Raw genomic sequence first — 19,102 nt, 5'->3', positions numbered from 1 at the left:
GATGTTAAATGAAGGTGGTACAGTATACAAATTTGTTATGAGACGGCAAAGATTGGTGTAAATTGCATATCAGAATATGTGAAGAAAGTTGATTTTATATCTTTATGTTTTTTTTTAAATATGATTTCAATAATTTCAAAACATTATGCAATGAATAAACTGTAAAAATAGACTGTCCCTTGTTTCCATGTAACAATGGGAAAAAAATGGCTCAAGAAATTGATACCATCCATTTTTTTCAAAAATTGCTTCTTGTTGTTTCTCTTTAAAGGGACTTTTTTGGTTTTGTGAGTTAAAACAAAGTGATATATGAAATTCAGTATACCTCCTAACTCATATTTGGGAAGGAAAATATATCCGTATTTGTAGTCATATGCCATCGAAAACACTCTAGATGGATTAACATTAGCTAACATCTTTACGTTACCAGTAGTAAGATCCAGTTCGTTAACTTGTCCATTTGTTGAAAATATAATCTTCATTTGTTGACCTGTTTATAACATATTTTTTATTTAACTACTTGTAAAAACAAAAATACTTCAGTTATTTACAAATGAACTCATATCAATTCACAAATGATACACTGGACTTTATTTGGGTTTCTTTTGAACTAATAAAAAAATGAAAATAAGAGATAATAGATTGGTTGCTGTTTTTGTGTTGACATCCGTTTGCGTTTTGTTCTCCTGCAACTGTTTTGTTTGGAGACTTTTATTGCATAAGAACTAGACCTAATAATAAGTAATAAAGTCATTTTCATGGTATTTGTTAGAACATTTATCAAACATATAAAAAATCTACGAAAAAAAAATTGTAAGGGTTCCGCGGAACCCAGTGTCTCTCCTTCTTTTGCTTAAAATCGCAGGCTCAACAAAAATGAGGAAAAAACTCAATAAAAATATTCCTTTTGATACAATCTTCTGATTGTAAGAAGCTTCTGTCCAAGTTTGGTTAAAATCCAGGATAGTTTATGAATCTAATAAATGTTTTAATAACAAATGCAGACTGTACATGTATGTTAGGTTCACCCTGCCACATTTTTGCGTCTGTCCCAAGTCAGGAGCCTCTGGTCTTTGTTAGTCTTTGTTAGTCTTGTATTATTTTTATTTTAGTTTCTTTTGTTCTATTTGGAAATTAGTATGGCGTTCATTATCACTGGACTAGTATATATTTGTTTAGGGGTCAGCTAAAGGACACCTCCTGGTGCGGGAATTTCTCAATACATTGAAGACCTGTTGGTGACCTTCCACTGTTGTTTTTTCTATGGTCGGGTTGTTGTCTCTTTGATACATTCCCCATTTCCATTTATGGATTTATCATTTAACAAAATATACTTCTGGATACTATTTTATGACCATTATTAAGCTTCTGTCCAAGTTTGGTACAAACCCAGAATAGTTTAAGAAAGTTATTAAAATTTTAAAAACTTTAACCACAGAGTGAATGTAATGTTTCCCCGCAGAAAAAAACTAAGTCCATTTAAAAGTAAAATATGGAAAAACTGGATTTATTTTTTTACAAAATTTACTTCTGGATACTATCTTATGATCATAAACAAGCTTCTGTCCAAGTTTGGTAAAAACCCAGGATAGTTTAAGAAAGTTATTAAAATTCTAAAAACTTTAAACACAGAGTGAATGTGTTGTTTCCCCGTAGAAAAACTAAGTCCATTTATAAATAAAATTCGGAAAAAAATGGAATTTTATTTTTACAAAATTTACTTCTGGATACTATCTTATGATCATGCATAAAGAAGCTGATGTCCAAGTTTGGTAGAAATCCAGTATAGTTTAAGAAAGTTATTAAAATTTCAAAAACTTTAACCACAGAGTGAATATTTATTGACGCCGCCGACGACGCCGACGTCGACGGAATGTAGGATCGCTTAGTCGCGCTTTTTCGACAAAAGTCAAAGGCTCGACAAAAAGAAATTATATCTACTAAAACACTTTTTTGTAATTCTTTCCTATTTTTCAACCAAAATAATTCTTTCATATCCTTCTGAATTATTGTATAGTTAATACAACAGTATAATAATTCACAAAATATGAAATAATTATTTTGGCAGATATCATTCAATTCCTATATTGTTATTGACTCGGTGTACCTGTCCAGGTTGTACAAGTACTTACACAAAAATGACGACAGCAGAGAAACTGATAGAAGGATCAAATGCCATAATTTAATCTTCATTTTTTTCTTCCGCACTTCAGGTTATATCTCAGACAATGATACTACAAACATGATAAAATAATCTTATTAATAAGTATAGCCATTTACATGTGTTATAATTACTATCTGTTACAAAACACGTGCTAACAGTCAATTAAAAACAATGTCATGTCATAAAAAGTCATAAAAAGTAAAATAACTACAACAAAAAAAATAGAAGTTAAGTAAAATTCAAAACTAAAGGTTCCTACGGCAAAAATCAAAAGTATAAACACACCACCAACGGTCACTCTGCCTTGTAATTTAAAATCAGCCCAAAAAGCGTTACACTCAACGTGAAAGCTTTCTATTATCGAAACATATAAAGTTTTCGTTTTCTTTAAATCTTCAAAAACACGAACGTGAAATATTCTTTCATAAATCATTGTTTCTATAGAAAAACAACATTGTTAATACTTACCATGGTCACCAGAGCCCAGGGAAGTAAACACAGTTAAAGACTTACAATTCTCTTGTTGTGTCGGTGTGTTTCCAAAATTCAAAATGGAGACAAAATCAATAGATGTTTAAGAGACTGACTTATACTTTAAAGGTATTCAATAAAGAACGTTAAAAGGTTAAAAGGTTAGTGTGTCATTTATTTATTAATTTGTAAACATATACACATTATTGTTAAACAAATTTGAATGTTTAACAAAACACATTTTAGTTTTTTAAATCATCGGAAAACAATGAGAGCTAGTTAATACATTTTGGGATACTAGTACTTCATTCGATATCGAGAGAATGTTAACATGTCTTTTTAAAAGGACACGAATAGATTAATTTTTTAACATCTTTTTTTTAACATAACATTATGACCTGATTAAATCAACTTAAGGGTAACACTGATTTTTTTAATATGTCAGATTCGTTGGTAAAAGAATATGAAAGTTTACGTTTATGTCTTGTATATATCAGCAGTTTCCTGTAATATGAAATTAATCACATTTAATGATTAATTGTAATGTTTTTACGTGATTAATTAAAGTTGCAGTGTTGTCATATTCCAATATACATAACAAGGTCCTCAATTACATACCTTAACCAGACGTCATTTAAAAATCCCTATCATGTTAAGAGTTTAAGATGTAAACGTCAAAAAAGCAATGAAAACAGCCAAAAACGCATTTCGTGATTCAAATTCATCAGAATACTGCATTTGAACATGATGAACATGATAGTAATTTCAAAATAACAAATAAATTAAATTCTTATCGATAGTTGAAAATGTACAACAACGCAAGACTGAGTAATATAAATTAGGATATTAATAGTTTTAGTTTTAGCAACAAAAACAACATGTCATTTTTTATGGTCAATACAATATAATGTGTACGTGTTCCCTTCCGACATGTTCGAGTGAGATAAGAAGTTAGCAATACCCTTTAACTCTACTTCGAGATAAAGGATACTACTGATACAGTTAAGTCGGCCTCATAACTTGACTTACATCCAGAATTTGACAATGAGGTCGGTTGAAAACGAAACTTTTCGACAAAAGAGATGATATCAGCTTTCTAATTGAGAACTTTCCATTTTTAAGTAACATTCCAGCAGCTCCTGCATACGGAGTATATATCTCCCAATTGATACGATATTCCGTGCTTGCATTTCCTATCATGATTTTCTTGATAGAGTGTTGCTGCTCACAATGAAGCTATTAAACTAACAGTTCTAAATGGTGAAGTTGAATTCATCCCTCATTAAATGTTACGGCCGCCATCACGATGTGGTTTACCTATATGGAATAACCGTTTCACAAATGATATCGGATGTGTTCCTTACGTCGTAACTACAATCCTCTTCACTTTCATTAATGTGACCTACCGAATAAGACTTTTTACCGGATTTGTGATCACATAAACAACACGACGGGTGCAACATGTGGAGCAGGATCTGCTTACCCCTCCGGAGCAGCTGATATCATCCCTAGTTTTTGGAGGAGTTCGTGTTGTTCGTTCTTTAGTTTTACATTAGTTTTAGTCATGTTTACTATTGCTTGTCTGTTTGTCTTTTTTCATTTTTAGCCATGGCGTTGTCAGTTTATTTTCGATTTATGAGTTTGACTGCCCCTCTGGTATCTGTCGTCTCACTTTTAATTTATAGATGACCATACCAATGATTATTCATGTCAGCACTGATTTTATTGGATTTTATTGTCCAAAAAAACAGCCTATATTTATGTAGCATCAGTAAGCTACTTTCCACAATAAATAACTAAAAGTTAACATTTGAACAATTTTGTAAAACTGCTATATTTGAGGGTAAAATAGGGGTCTTACTGGACCAACTCCTTTGGCTTATCTCACAGATTTTAATGAAATATATTGAAGTTTATAAATATTTATGAAGATTGATAAAATTCGGGGGCTTAAATGTGATGACTCAGCATAAATTCACAGTTAATAGTATGCATAGTTTACTTAAAGGCCTGAATGCAAAATCAATTCATAATATATATACATAGGAAGATGTGGTGTGATTGCCAATGAGATAACTCTCCATCCAAATAACAATTTATAAAAGTAAACCATTATAGGTCAATGTACGGCCTTCAACACGAAGCCTTGGTTCACACCGAACAACAAGCTATAAAGGGCCCCAAAATTTCTAGTGTAAAACCATTCAAACAGGAAAATCAACGGTCTAATCTAAAAAAAAACCAGAAACGAGAAACACGTATAAATTACATAAACAAACGACAACTACTGTACATCAGATTCTTGACTTATGACAGGTGCAAACATTTGCAGCCATGTTAAACGTTTTGATGGTACCAAACCTTCTTCCTTGTCTAGATTTACCTTCAGCAGGAATACTAAAAGCCGAATATTTGACATGATGAAAGGGATGATGATGAAAAAATTCTTAAACATGACTTATGTACATTTAAAAAAAAAGACTCATGAGACGAACAACTTACATTTTTTTTGGTTAGGTATGCGTAGTTTGTGTGTTGTCGTTTTGTTTTACTTTGTACTTTTCAAAAAAAAAAATTGACCGTTACATCATTTGCTTTTTGAAAAAAACGAATTTGACCAAAACATTTCATAAAAATTTGTTTTGCAACATTTATATTCATCAATATATTTTTGACAACTACTTCTATAAATCAAACTTTAGTGAGTAAGTGAACAATTTTACTTCGCGAATATATGGCTGTTGGGTCTTCCCTAATATAAGAACATCAAGTCAATGAGTAAACCGCGAGAATAAATCGCCGCGAAGTCAGCTGACCATTACTGAAAGCGACATAATGTATGTGGTAAATTTATTAGTGTTTGCTATATTTGTGTGGCTTTATCGCACTGACTAGTACTATTTTCCAATATATATCTACAAATATTTTAGTCTGATTGTACTTACATGTATCATTCACAACAACATTCTAAAATAAAAGATAAACATCGATGTATCTTATATGTTTTTCCGGGTAAAATACCAGATAAACTGTTGTGTATGTGTCCAAAGATATTTTGTAATACTAAGTGGCACTTTCTTGATGGATTGGACATACCATACACCGAAATACTGAAATTAGTCCTTGTATATTTTCATCAGAAAATACTATTGGAATTTACTATTGAAACAATAAAAAACAGAACATAAATTGTAAAAGAGGGATTCGAAACAATTTTAAAAATCAAATTTCATGAAAGCTGAAAGGGATTTCTATATATTAATGTAAATGGTACATGCATTCATGTCTATCTATTGCCAATAATGCAATATCGGATAAGAAACGAATAAAAAAAATGGCACAAAACATCAAAATGGTTATAAATAGAAATTTATAAATCTGAAACAAAATGACAACGCCGTTGCAAAACAACACTGCAGCGACGGAAAGACAAATAAAGTGTAAAAGACAACACAGAACACTATGCAACAAAAACAGAATTACATTTTGTTACTACTAAAAGATTATGGAAAAGAGGACGGGGTGTTGGTATTACAATTGAACCATAACCATCGTCATGATTAAACAGATATTAAGTTTCTGTCAGTAAACTTGTGATAATTACGTAAAATGTCATTCGAAAAGACGACTTCATCTGTTTCACTTATTACCATGGTTGAATAACTGTTGTATCTATTTAGCAGCTTTTTTCATGCAGAAACCATCATTATAGGGAATGAAAACACTGGAATATCGTTTAAAAGCGCGATAAAGAAACGTTGTTGAAAATTAACTACACACACATAAACAATTTACAATTTTTTTCTGCATTCTGCAATCATAGTTTTAGTTGCTAGAGGTTAAATGAAGTTCTTGGTATCTCCTTTAACTTTTGAACCTTTAACAAAAACACGTGATCGTAATATGCCATAAAACATGGATTACTGATAATCAAACGTAGATAAATTAGATAAGGATTTTCTGCTACAACCAATTATATAAATGTGAAATACTAATGATAAGAAGTTTTTGATTTATACATAAAACATAACAGATTTGAATTAAATAGAATATTAATGTGCGATGTTTTACGATCCCCGGACAACGCAATGAACTCATTTAGAAAAAAAGTCTCATGATGATAGGAGAGGTATGTCGTAAGGACACAAAGTAAAACGACGAATGCTTTTATGCCTATCGCAAAATTGCATAGAAACGGTTAACAATTATTGGTATTTTATCATAACTAATACATGCAAAAGATGTGAAGACCAGAAAAATAAATAATGGGACGGATGCAGTGCATCTTATTCTGTCTGTCGCTTACTTAGGTAACATTTACGATCTGATTAATTCTGGAATTCAGACGACGTATTCCTTCTGTTTTGTCAGTTTAAATGGTATATTATAATGGCACAAAACCAGATTGCAGTAGAAAATAGATAATGATGATGGCTAGAGTTATCCCTCTTTAGTCGGAAACATTTTTATACTTTGTCGTTGCTTTGATGAGTAGTTTTGTCAATGACCATACACTTGTTGTATTTTATTGACTTAGATACTAACACTTGATATTTTGTCACGTTGTTCACAAAAGAGCGAATCAATTTCAATCAATTTTTTTTCGAAGTCAGTTATGATTCAAAACCCCAAGCAGTATTTCAAATACATGTCCAAACACTGCGAACCAATTGTACAAGATGAACGACAAGTTTAATATTTCTTAACTTTATAGAGTTTTGGTTACTTTATAAAAGAGGGACGAAAGATACCAAAGGGACAGTCAAACTCATAAATCTAAAACAAACTGACAACGCCATGGCTAAAAGTGAAAAAGACGAACAGAAAAACAATAATACACATGACACAACATAGAAAATTAAAGTATAAACAACACGAACCCCACCAAAAAACTAGGGGTGATCTCAGGTGCTCTGGTTTATAACTGCGACAAAATAGTACTTAAGGAATCAATTGAATGTATGCAGGTATAATGTAGGACAAAATATCGAACAGTTTCCTTAACTCTTAATTGACTCGACACACTAAAATAGGTATTCTCAAAATCACATTTGAAAATAAATATACACTGATAACATACTATACTGATTGTAACATCACTTTTAACGCCGGTGCATGTAGTTTCATCAGGAACATTAACAAAATTGTGGGCAAATCCATTTTTTATTTAATCTAATTTATTGACTTTTTCATATTTTAACATGTTTAATGACTAAAAATTATATGCCATATCTACATGACGCTATACATTGATGTCAATGTTATAACATGAATCAGTACATTAACCGTTATTTTGATATAACATATGGCCAATGATACAAATAGTCTAACAGGAAACGAAGAATAACAAAGAATCAGCATGCTAATCATTGTTATAAATGTTTTATTGAACCTCCTGATTTGATTATTTAATAGAGATAATGGGCATATTACAAAATATCATAACGTTAAATTTGGCTTTAGATCGGTTCAAAAGAGAGTTTAAAGATAAATATATATGGGACATACAAACTTGTCAATCGAAATCAATCGGACAACACCATGGATAAAAAATAAAAAAAAAACCCAGACAAACAGTTCACAAAAACACAAAGTAGAAAACTAAAGACGTAGCAAAATGAACTAACACAAAACTGGGGGTGATCTCAGGTACTCTGAAAGGATATGCAGGTCATGTAGAATAAAGGGACAACAGTGGGATATCGTTGTTCAATAGTAAAATTTCGATTTAGCAAAAGCAAATCAATTTCAACTGTTGTTGCCAAAGGTTATTTTTTTGAAATTATCCCTGTTTTCAATCGAAAATTAAAAATGTTGCTGTATAATGATAATTGGTACTTTGGCTTTCAATCTATCTGCAAATTTTAGTTTTATCGATAAAATGAATCATTTAAATGTGAAGTATGAAAAACCTAACAATTAAAGTTGATGAAAATTACTTTCGACTTCAAACTATATGAATTTTTTACACCAAAATTTCGAAAGCAATTAAATTCTTGAATGTCAAATTCGTAGTTATTATGGTTGATGAACTTGAATGTGCTATGAAGTTAACGCTCGGAAATAAGTAAATCCCTGAAGACGGCCGTTCAAATAAAATGCCTTTATATACATAAAACTAATCGGAACAAAACAGTATAATGAAATCAATTATCAATTAATTCAATATGTTAATGTTTTACTTTAGCAGATGCAATTATAAAGTAGAATCACATTTTCATATATATCGACCGTGTGTTACATTGTAGGTGACAAACTGTTACCTGTAATACATCATTGTCCTTACCCCGATTTTGTTTTTGTCCATCGATTTACGAATTTTGAACAACTGTGTACCTCTGTTGACTTTATTCATGTGAGTAAATATGACTACGCTTTTATCAGTGGCAATGTTACTCGCCATGCAAGACCCACATTTTTTTTGTTCAACTGCTCTAAATGAACAGCGCCATGTACTTTGATAATTTGCGTAACTGCCTTTGTTATTAACCGGACCCCTATTGTCTGATATTGTAGATATGCAAATATCTATAACTTTGATTTATAAAGACAACTGTTCATCAGCATCATAATACACTGAGTAAAGCCTTTTTAGAACGAAGATTGCCTACCTCGTTATTGTATTCTATAAAACAAGCTTTATCAAATAAAACACGATATCAAAATTAATAGCCTTGTGATGTACTTTATATGGATTATGAAACATTAAAGAGAAATATATGCAAAATATAATTAATCAAAATGAATTATTGAAAAGGTAATATTATAAATATTGTAAAATTATTTTACATCTTCTGATCAATCGTAAAACTTCGTATTTTTTTTAAGGGTGTGCGAAATGTACAAGTAGTGACGTCAATCTTCATCTCAGAAGGCCTCTTCATGTACACTTTGGAAAAAAGATAAGACATTAGCAGTATCCTTTGACTTTGTGTTCCGATATATAGATGATGTTCTCTCACTAAATGATACAAAATGTGGAGCCTGTCTCATTGAACAAGAGTTAAAGTACACCTCAGATAGTGTTAATTATGCTTTATATCTTGACTTACATCTATAGATTGACAATGAGGGTCGGTTGAAAACAAAACTTCAGGACAAAAAACCCATGATTTCACCTTCCCAAGTGTGAACTTTCCATGTCTAGATAGCAACATTCCAGAAGCGATTCCATAAGAAGTATATATCCCCCAATTGTTACGATATTCCCGGGTTGTTTTTCATATTATGATTCCTTTGATAGAGATTTTTTTATATAAACACGTGCATGATATCAAAATCAAGCTTGTGATGAAGAAAGTACTATAGTATATGGATGGCTGTTTTGTGTAACTCTTGTTTATTTATAACTAATGTCATATTTATGATATATTTAATGATCTTCATATGACATACCATATAAACTGATAGTTTACGCGAAAAATTATTACAAAATGATATTTTTATCTTTTCCATCTTGTTATGTTAAAGTCATGCATGAAGTTAGAAACATAAATGAAAAATATATGACAAAATATAGTTAATTAAAATGAATTATTGAAAAGGTATTAACAAAAATGCTGCAATTACAGAGGCAAATCGATGTGAGATAAAGTATTAATTGCTTGAAAATGCGTTTAGTTATATTGCTGACACTTCTTTTCAAAATGATAGACGATTGCAGTTGGGTTCACTAAAATGTACCATACAATCATACATGCAACTGTAGCGTGTATTTTCTCTGTATTTGACTTAAAGAATACAGGTAAGATCATTAGTAGATAAAAATATGGAAAAAACAACGTAAAGTTTATTAAAGAATTATTCTTAATAAATTTTGACATGCATATAATCACGGTAGGTATAGTGTCCTGCTAGGATCGTGATTTTTCGAGAATTATTCTTGTATGTTAAACTCAAGCGTCTATATCACGCCATGTCAGAAAGGAAGTATGTTTGTTTACATTTTTGATCATACTCACTCGAAAAAAGTGGTCACACTCGAAAAAGCCCGATCGATTCGCCATGTCAGAAAGGAAGTGTTTGTTTACATTTTTGATCATACTCACTCGAAAAAAGTGGTCACACTCGAAAAAGCCCGATCAAGCTTTTTCGAGTGTGACCACTTTTTTCGAGTGAGTATGATCAAAAATGTAAACAAACATACTTCCTTTCTGACATGGCGTGATATAGACGCTTGAGTTTAACATACAAGAATATACAATGTGTGTTAATATTAGAAATAAAAATGTATTATCAATCCGATATTATTTTTTGTGAAAAAAGTTGAAATAAGCCTTAAAATGCTAGTATTTCAAAACATTTTTATACACCTACCAATACAAATGTCGATTGAAATGCATTCGTGGAATCCTTATAACATTAAATATACAGACAATTAACAACAAATTCTTGTTATTGCACAGAAAACGACATTTTGAGACTAAATTAATTTCTATGTGTTCGGTTTTGTTCGAGAGCAGTCCGGACTTTTTCGAGTGTGTCCGTTTTTTATCGCTTGATTATACAAATTTCTAAATGATAAATGTTAGTGTATTTGCGTTTAAAAACAGTAGAAAATTAGTTCAAACTATGTTTTTTAAGACACGAAACCAATGCATTCATCAGTTTGATAATGATGCACTACTATTAAACTTTATAAACAAGTATCATTCGTTTGTATTTATTGTTGTTTGTAACTTCTTGTAAATAGCATGTTCAATATACATATTTATGATGCCAACAATCTAGTGTAGGCATAGACAATTTGGAGTATTAACCATATTAGGACAAATAGACAAAAAAAAATGAAATTAAACAACTAGAGTTGATATCAAGCGATATTCATCTCACTTTAATATTATGAAACCTATAAATAAATTCTCAATGTCATATCAAAAATTTATGAAAAACCTAAAGGGAGGTTACCTTAATCTATGTAAACCAGTTATAACAGTTCCGAAAAAAATTAGAGAAGCACTTTAAAAATATTGTTTGTTTTAACTGTAAAATCAACCGTTTTTAGCTCATCTGGCCCAAAAAGGGTCAACTGAGATTTTTCAATCACTTTTATAAATATTTTATATGTGTAAAGTATAAGCCATCTGTAAAAGTCGTTGTTATTTTTTTAATCGTTTTTGAGAAATTAAACTTTCCAATGATGAACTATGAAAAATTTAAAATTGTAAAATCCGAAAAGGAGGATACCTCAATGGACATAAACAATTCTCCGAAAATTAATTTAAATTGGTAATAGCGTTTTTTAATTAATTTCCGACTTGCTGAAGACGGACAGACAACGGTATAACATAATACATCCCGTAAAAAAAAGTTGGGTTCAACACGAACAATACTATCAGCTGTGACAACAAAATAACCATGAAATGCATTTAGTTGAAAAGATTATGAGTCCATTACACTATGTTCTAAAGACCTTTTTTACAAAAAATCAAATAATTTTATACTGGAAAGTTATTGTAGAGTGTTTGCCGAAAATAATATTAATCGAAAAAGGTAAATTTTGATCACCGTACGCGTAGTACTAGTAATATGGTTTTGTGATTGTTGGGAATATATGATATTATTACTTGATTACAGTAATAAATTTGAAACAAATATTTTTTGAAGTCAAGAATTTATTTTTTATATCACAATTTTCTTTGAAAAAAACCAGACGATTTGTTTAAAAACCGGACGATTTCACACTTGCTCTCGAAAAAGCCAAGACACAAATAAACACTCATTGTTTTTGTTAGATACAAGAACATTGTGCTTCTTTGTTGATCAAAACATTTATAGTAATCAAAATAAGTTGGATAGTCATGAAAAAAGTATTATAACTACGAATTACCAGTTAATTAATCTGATCGCATCTGTTTTCACTCGGAAAAGCCCGAACTAGACTCGAAAAAAAACCCCGGACAGAATCACTCGAAAAACCACGATCCTCGCCAGCCACTATACCTATCGTGATAACGATTTCTTGGAATTAATATTATTGCATGTGTTCCTTTTGAATTATTGATGAAATATGTATTTAAATTGTAACTTTAACAGGTTCACTGAAGGTTGTGTGCACATTGAGCTAAACAAATGTAAAATGCAGTGTAAAAGTACTCTACACTTAAACTGAACTCAATTACGTTCCAATTGATATAACATCAATACTTACATGTAGTTTAAACTACATGCACTCGATAGTTTATGTACCCCGTGTGTGGGTATAGTGTTCATACAACAAAATATTAGAAAAGTAGAATTTATTGACAATACTTAAGGAGTTTGATTATAGCTCTTTACCTTTTATATAAGCTTTGAATTTGAAATATTTTGGCCACGAGCATCACTGAAGAGACATGTACTGTCGAAATGCGCATCTGGTGTAAGACAATTGGTACCGTTAATGTTATTTGATATATTGTATACTACTATGATTTTAGTTTTTCTCAAATTTATATAACACAAACTAAAAAAAAACCTGTGAAAACATAATAAATTTTTATATCCTTAGTGGACTGTGTGGTAATTTTAGTGGAAGGGGATTTTTTGTTTCATATTGAAATTAATTTCACACCGATTGATATTTTATTTAGCCAGCGTCAAATCAAAATTTCAAGTATGGTATGTTTGATGAATGTATTTGCAAAGTTCCTGCATTTTGTAGGACAAACTATTTATTTCATTACGTCGTGGACCAGACTTTTGTTACAGTTAAAAGTGAGAGGTTGAGTGCTATAAAACCAGGTTCCATCAACTACGTTCTACATTTAAAAATGCCTGTACCAAGTCTGGAATATGACAGTTGTTGTCCATTCTTTTGATGGGTTTTATCATTTGATTTTGCAGTTTGATTATGGACTTTCCGTTTTAAAATGTCCTCGAAGTTCAGTGTTATTACAATTTTACTTGTTAGTACATATCCAGTCTAGTATGTGTTTTTAGGGAATAGAAATATATTCACTTACATCTTAGATCGCGCGTAAAACTTAGAAAGTTCTTTAGGATGTGCGAGATGTACAAGTAGTCAGGTCCATCTTTATCCCAGAAGGCCTCTTCATTTCTACTAAAATAGAAATATAAAAAGTTTTATATGATGTTATCTCACTAAATTATACAAATTTGGTGATTATGTTGAACGAATCTATCCCGTCAAATAAGAGATTAAAGACCTACTATACGACCAAGAGATGATTTCTGCCGCCTAATTGTGAACGTTTCATTTGAATGTAGCAACATTTAAAAAGAGCCTGCATACGGAGTATATATCTCCTAATTGATACGATATTCCTGAGTATGTAATTCGTATCATGATTTCCTTGATAGAGGATGACTGCTCACAAGAAAGCTAATAAAGCGAGAATTTCAAATAGTGAAGTTGAAATCATCCCTTCGTAAATTTAACGAACGCCCTCGCGAGTTGGTTGACCGTTATTGAATAACCGTTTCACAGATGATATCGAATGTTTTCCTTACGTCGTAACTACATTCCCCTTCCCTTTCATAAATGTGACCTACCGAATTAGACTTTTTTCCGGATTTGTTATAACTTAATCAACACGACGGGTCCTATATGTGCAGAAGGATATGTATGCTAAAAGGAGGATGACAGATACCAAAGGGACAGTCAAACTCATAAATCTAAAAAAAACTGACAACACCCTGACTAAAAATGAAAAAGACAAACAGAAAAAAGCACATGACACAACATAGAAAACTAATGAATAAACAACACGAACCCAACCAAAAACTAGGGGTGATCTCAGTTGCTCCGAAAGGCTAAGCAGATTCTGCTCCACAGGTGGCACCTGTCGTGTTGCTTATGTGATTACAAATCCGGTAAATTGTCTAACCATTCCGGAGCACCTGCGATCACCTCCAGTTTTTGGTGGGGTTCGTGTTGCTTAGTCTTTAGTTTTCTATGTGGTGTCTACTGTACTGTTATTTGTCTGTTTGTCTTTTTATTTTTAGCCCTGGCGTTGTCATTTTATTTTTCAATCTACGCGTTTGACCTTTCCTTTTGTATCGTTCGTTCCTCTTTTACAAGACATACACATTGTATCTATTCTGGGTATGTTCTAGCTCTGAAAATGCGTGAAATATTTGCCACTAGACGTTTAATAATCAACTATTTTCACCATTCAAAACATTTTCTTGTTCCTCTTTCGTTGCGCTGTTGTCCATTTGTTTGATGTGTTTTATAGTTTGTTTTCTGTTATATTTGAGTGCGAATTCATATTACTATAAGACGTGTAAGACGTGTAACGATACTTTTCTATCCCAAATTCATGTATTTGGTGTTATATTTGTTTTTCTCATCGGATTTTGTCTTATGCTTAGACCGATTCTGTGTGTGTTACATTCTAATGTTGTGTTGTTGTTCTCCTTTTATACGTAATACGTTTCCTTTAGTTTTAGTTTCTTACCCCGATTTAGTTATTTGTCCATGGATTTACGAGTTGAATAGCGGTATTTTATTTATCATTTAATTTTGCCATTTGATTTGGAATTTCCCGTTTTGAATAATCTCGGAGTTCAGTATATTTGTAATTTTACTTTTTAGCAAACGGAAGATAACAATTTCTGAACTCTCAAAGTTCTTCACATTAATAGTACAATTTTCTGAGGGAACGGGCTATTAATCTTGTCTGGACGAACCAGAAATTCGTTTTTTAATAATATAGACGTTGGAACATTAAATACTCATTATTAATGGGACACTAGCTGCGAGGTAAACAAAACATTACGATTATGATTTTGTTGTTGTTTAATCATTAATGAAAGTGAAAAGTGAAACAGACATAATGGTTCAATTTTGTCAAAATAAGCGAAGAAACATGGATGCTGATTTATTCACTTCTAGGTTAGATAATTCGACCTCATTGAATCCGTATTCATTGAACTTCAATTTATCCCTTAGCTAGAGATGGATTATGCATGGTTGATGCGTGTTAGGATATTAAAAGAAAACAATGTAAAGATTGAAAGTAAATCAAAGGCAAATCACTTGATTGATTAATTCGATTTAGGAAATTCATTCTTATATCATGCAAAATCGAAATCAAATCAGTTACTTTTACCTTAAAATTGAAATTGAACAGACATAGAAAAATCAATTTGCACAAGATCCATATATCTAATTAAATGTTTATGTTTATATACATGATATATGTAACGTGTTATTTGACCGTCGGTTGTTTTTGCCACTTCTGTAATATTTTAACATTTCCTGACCGATATGAGAAATTTTTTTGTCTCGGCAAATGATTGATTGAAATTTACCTTAATTTTGTTTTTGTTTTCCTCTGGATTTTCTTATTGTGATGTTATGAAAAAGGCGACCATGTCTGATGACGTCACATCAAAAGTATACAACTTTTCTCAAATCTTTGAAAAGGAAGGAGAATTTCAAAGGAGAAAAAGATACCACCACTGTAACTCGTGTATTACGATATTTCTCCACTCTCAACAGTTAAATTTCAACTATTTATATTTTAACTTAATAATTAGAATAAGAAACATAAAACAAAACAAAGATACAAAAAATTAAAACATATAATTGTTTGTATGCATTACATGTATAAACAATATACAAAACTGAAAGTTTCATTTGAATGCGTACGTCCGAAACATCATAGTATGTCGAGAAGTACGGAACGTGTTACCATTTGTTAGCTCATTTCAGAGAACTAATAATGATTTAACCGAAAATTAAGCGCACATGAAATCTCTAAATGATTAGAAACACAATTCTATCAATAGATGCATTTGATACAAAAACACCTGATTTATTTAGTAGCCAGTTAACTGCCACTTTATGAAATTCCGAAAAGAATGCTCACAGATGAGCAATCGATATGGGACGGCATGCACAGCTCGTTCTTAATAGGTGTTTTTTTATGAAAAAATTTAACGGATTATTTTTGGTTTTTGGTGAAGATTTTTTTACTGATTATATATTTAATATACATGGTTTATATAAAAACGAAAAGAAAAGAATTTGTTTTTTAAGGTATAACCTATAATAACGTATGTAAAATTCATCGGTATCATATCAAAATATTCTTATTTTGCAGGTTGTGCATTGGGGTATTCATGTTATAAAATCGATGCATTATGGACAACTGATCATTGGATTGCAGACCTAACTAACGGTTTATGTGAAAACTACTGTCAACATGCTGCTGCAAATTATGCATATTATGGAACTTCTGTAAGTTTTCTTTGCTTTAAATTGAACCGTAATTCTACTTTTGTTTTTATTGCACCCAATTTCTTTATATTAGATTGCAAACGGACAAGTATTGATTTGCATACATGTTTGTATTTGTAAAATAAAATGTTGTTGGTACACAGATCTAATGCATGTTGTGTTATGGAAGTACACCACTAATTCATGGTCCCATTGCTTTCTATGTTAAATTCCTCCGTTTCAAGCAGGCACACCTCTTTTATTTTAAGTTCAAATAAAGTGGCAATCATTGCATTTCAAAGCAACACTTTATGGTGTCTTGTACTGAAAAAATCAACATACCTTACATGGCATATACGAAAGAACTGGTTCCAGGAACTTCAGATGTACCAAAACAGGTACTTCAGATCTGACAAACAGACAAAATGTACCCTCTTTTTAAAATTTGGTGCAGTTTTTTTAATATTCAAAATTAAAAGTCCAAAAGTGTTCTACAATGATCACCAGTCCTTCAGCTTTCATTTAATACCAAAATTACCTAAATATTCTACATATTTTGAAAGTTACACTCATGCGTAGGAACTATTTTGTGTTAAATATGTACTACTTTCTGGTATGTGCTTTCTGGCCGGGCCTGAATTAGTGGTGTTACACCTATAACAGAACCAAACTTGCTATATTGACTTGAGCATTACTTTATTTCATTCTATGATCTATTTCAAGCAATAAAAAACATATAATGCTTAAGTCCAAATACTATTTTATTAATTTAAAGCTCAAATTTGAATGGTAGTAACATATGGGTTATTCAAAGAAAACTGCATATATGTATATTACCATTGGCCAATATATTTTTTTTATTCTCAATATCATTGTTTTATTTATTAATTTCTATTAGGAAAGCTATGTGCTTACTAATAGTCATACTTTTATCAGAGGTTCTTCATTAAATGAAAATATATTAGTCCAAACTGAAGACATAAATGAGAAATTATCCCCCCTTTTTTCTTGACAATGGAAAAAGGCTTTTTTTTTGTATGAATTATAATTCTGTGGTAAAACATAGATTAATAAGAGCATTTTATATATCCCTCAGCTAGATAACTTGTTAAACTGGTTCAAAATTGCATGTAAAGTGAGATTTTAGAATTCTTATATGAGTATATACCATTTGCCTAGATTGTAAAAGGCTACCATAAGAAAAGAAAAAAAACTTGAAAAATCATGAGATTATTTTGACCAAGAGTTATTTTGTTCCATAAACAAGTCATAAAATACATGTTTTATTGATTTCAATAAAAAAAAATGCAAAAATGAGACCTTGGAGTCAAGTCTTAACTGCATGCATGTTGTATGACCATAAAAGGCTAACATACTTGAGTATGCCAATTTAAGAGCTTAAATTTCCCATAAGCAGGACGGTTGACCCAAAAAAGATGATTACACATGATTACTAACGTCATGTTTGACTTATTTTCATTGGAATAGGTACAACTTCTAAAAATTGGATTTCTGGTGATTCTATGTAATAGGAAGTACACCACTAATTCATGGGCCCATTGCTTTCTATGTTAAATTCCTCCGTTTCAAGCAGGCACACCTCTTTTATTTTAAGTTCAAATAAAGTGGCAATCATTGCATTTCAAAGCAACACTTTGTGGTGTCTTGTACTGAAAAAATCAACATACCTTACATGGCATATAAGAAAGAACTGGTTCCAGGAACTTCAGATGTACCAAAACAGGTACTTCAGATCTGACAAACAGACAAAATGTACCCTCTTTTTAAAATTTGGTGCAGTTTTTTTAATATTCAAAATTAAAAGTCCAAAAGTGTTCTACAATGATCACCAGTCCTTCAGCTTTCATTTAATACCAAAATTACCTAAATATTCTACATATTTTGAAAGTTACACTCATGCATAGGAACTATTTTGTGTTAAATATGTACTACTTTCTGGTATGTGCTTTCTGGCCGGGCCTGAATTAGTGGTGTTACACCTTATGCTATTACAATTACTCCTATCTGTTGTTGTATATATTACGCTATATTATTTTCATAAGCAAAGGTGTGTGGTCCTTGATTTCTTAAATTTGATTTCTGAATCCATATATCATGTGGCATGACATTATCGTGTTGAAAGGTACATATATTTAACATGCATCTTCGTCATAAGTTCGTACATAATATAAAACAAGTTGTGGTATGATTGCAAATGAGACAAGAGATGACACAGAAATTACCAACTTTAAGGTCACCCTACGGCCTTCAACAATGAGCAAAAGCCCATACTGCATAGT

This window comes from Mytilus trossulus, chromosome 13 (genome assembly GCF_036588685.1).
Source record: "Mytilus trossulus isolate FHL-02 chromosome 13, PNRI_Mtr1.1.1.hap1, whole genome shotgun sequence".
NCBI classification, from domain to species: domain Eukaryota; kingdom Metazoa; phylum Mollusca; class Bivalvia; order Mytilida; family Mytilidae; genus Mytilus; species Mytilus trossulus.
This window is presented reverse-complemented; position numbering follows the sequence as displayed.